Source organism: Vulpes lagopus, chromosome 3 (genome assembly GCF_018345385.1).
Source record: "Vulpes lagopus strain Blue_001 chromosome 3, ASM1834538v1, whole genome shotgun sequence".
Classification (NCBI taxonomy): domain Eukaryota; kingdom Metazoa; phylum Chordata; class Mammalia; order Carnivora; family Canidae; genus Vulpes; species Vulpes lagopus.
Window position 1 is genome coordinate 65661953 of NC_054826.1, and position 2858 is coordinate 65664810.

A 2858-nucleotide genomic window follows, 5' to 3' on the forward strand; every position below is an offset into this window, starting at 1 on the left:
CCCACTGGCGATGTTCTGATTACTCTTCCTCTGGGAGTTATTTTTCAAAAAATTCCCAGATGCAGTCCCAGCGGCAGATGCATGGTGGGGGGGCATGTTCCCCTTATTCTCCTTCCTGGGTAAGACCCTAGAGAGGGTGGGACTGGGGCAGGGGGCTGATCTGAAGGGAGAACCAGGAACAACGTAGAAGGATTCTTGGTATTATTGCAAATCTATGTGCAATCTATATTTGTATATGTGCCAGTAAATACGTCTGTACCGCAGAGGTCAAACCCTATGTCCTGCTTTTCCCATTTAACGTACTATAAACCTTTCCCCACATATTAGAATTATTTGAAGACATGACTTTAATAGTTGCATAGTATTCCATGATATGGATGTGCTTAGTGAATGTGATAATTTCTCAGTTTTGGGACATTTAGGCTCTTCCCAATTTCCTGGCACTCTCAACACTAGCTTGAGAATTTGCTAATCGTGACCTTCAGCAAGTCATCTGGCAGGTGAAGGGATCCCACAGGGATCCCTTTGGATCACCTGCAGAAGTGCTTACTTTAAAAAACAAAACAAAACATCCTTTTCGGTTTTATTTGACACAGAAAGAGAGCACAAGCAGGGGAGGAGCAGAGGGAGAGGGAGAAACAGACTCCCCGCTGAGCAGGGAGCCTGATGCGGGGCTCCATCCCAGGACCCTGAGATCGTGACCTGAGCCAAAGGCAGACCTTAATTGACTGAGCCAGAGCCACCCTGGTGCCCCGCAAGACGTGCTTTCTAAACTGTGAAAGCTCCCCCCCACCCCCACCCCCAACCCTGAGCCTGCAATGTCCAGTTAACTCCCTCCCTGCCTTTGCCAGCTCACAGCCAGGGCAGGCTCTGCCCATCAGGCTAGAACAGATCCTAAGGAAAGGGAACACCTTCTGGGAGGGGCGGTTTCTGCCCTCATTGCTTCTCACAGCTGCCTGCAAGGGTGGACTTGGAGGCCCAGAAGTCTTCCCGGAAGGAAGGATGTGCTTGCCAAGAGGCTGCTCCCGGCATGCAGGCATGGGCAGCGTGGGGAGAGACGGGGACAGAGCTTTCTGGGAATTGCTTCACTTGCTGGGCTTGTAGGAACCTGTAGCTTTAGAAATAGAGGACTCACGGGGTCGGGAGGGCTGGAGGTTGGAACCCATCAGCAAGAGTGTCATATCACCCCGTGGGGGGGTGGGGTTTCTGTTGTGGATGCCCATTTTGTAGATGAGAAAGCTAAGTCTCTGAGAGGTTCTGTGGCAACCGAGGATGTACGGCTGGTAAGGGGCAGAGCCTGGATTCTGCTGGCTGTCTACCATCTGACGTAGCAGGCCCCAGTGTCCAGTGACGGCTCCTCAGGTGGCTCCTCATGTGGCTCAGAGGAGAGTCACCTGCACGAGGTTAAGTTCAGGAAGACTTCCTGCAGGAATGGCCCTTCAGCTAGGCCCCCTACGTGGGTAGAGATGGTCTAGTGGCTTGCTCCTGGCTGCACATCAGAATTGTTTGGGGAGGGCAGCCCTGGAGGGGGGCTCAGCGGTTTAGCGCCGCCTTCAGCCCAGGGCATGATCCTGGGGTCCCAGGATGGAGTCCCATGTCAGGCTCCCTGCATGGAGCCTGCTTCTCCCTCTGCCTCTCTCTCTCTCTCTCATTCTCTTTCTCTCTCTCTCTCGGTCTCTAAATAAATAAAATCTTAAAAAAAAAAAAAAAAAAAAAGGAATCGTTTGGGGAAGTGTAGGTTCCCAGGCCCCACCTGCAAAGATTTTGGTTTCATCGTTCTGCCTTGGGGCCTGGGCATCAGTAGATTTTTAAAGGGTCCCAGGTGACGAATGTGTAGCCAGATGGCTAAGCAGACAGAAACAGGTCCCTTGGGTGGAGACAGGATGTGCAAGAGACTGGGGCAGAAATAAGCCAAGACTGGCCCCCCCACCGCCAACCCCCGCTCTAGGTTGGGGACAGGGTGAGGCCTATGGGGCATTCAAGGGCAGAAGGGCTTGCATTTTATTGTTTTTATTTGACATCTTGTCAGTCTCCAAGCCATGCCTTCCTCCTGGATCCCTGAAGAGCCTTCAGCCTGTTGAGGGTGAAGGCGTCCATCCTGGGGGAACCCTCCAAGTGAGTATCCTCAACCTGCAGGGAAATATTGGTGTTTGCGCTCGATGATCACATTTGTTCAGGCGATGGGACTGTAGAGGCCAGGCAGAGCCCTAGCTGCTGACATCCATCGTCACCATGTCCCAGCAACCTGGGTTCCCAGGGCAAGTGCCTCAGACAGAACTGGGGGGGCCAGCCCCAGTGTTGCTGGAGACTCAGGAAGCGCCACTGCCTCCACCTCATCCTGGATGGGGTCCCTCCTCAGCACTGGCCCTCCCACCCTCTCTCTGCGCTGCGGGTGCCACCTCGTTCTGAAAAAAAAAACAAAGGGTTTTTCCTTAAAATTTACCCTCCAGGGGACAGGGACCGAATATTTACTGCTCTCTGGTGAATAACTGGGGCCTGAGAACAAACCTAAAAGAGGAACACACAAACCCATACAGCTACAAAGGAACAGAACCAGCCTCCCCCCACTGCCTCCTGGGTCTGGTGCCTGTGGCTGGTCTCCCACCCTTGAGGGGGCCCCCTGAGACCACGAACAAATAAGCAAACAAACACAGACAATTAAAATAATAACCAGGATGCCTGGGTGGCTCAGTGGTTGAGCATCTGCCTTCGGTTCAGGGCATGATCCTGGGGTCCTGGGATCAAGTCCCACATCAGGCTCCCTGCATGGAGCCTGCTTCTCCCTCTGCCTGTGTGTGTCTCTCTCTCTGTGTCTCTCATGAATAAATAAAATATCTTAAAAAATAATAATTACTAAA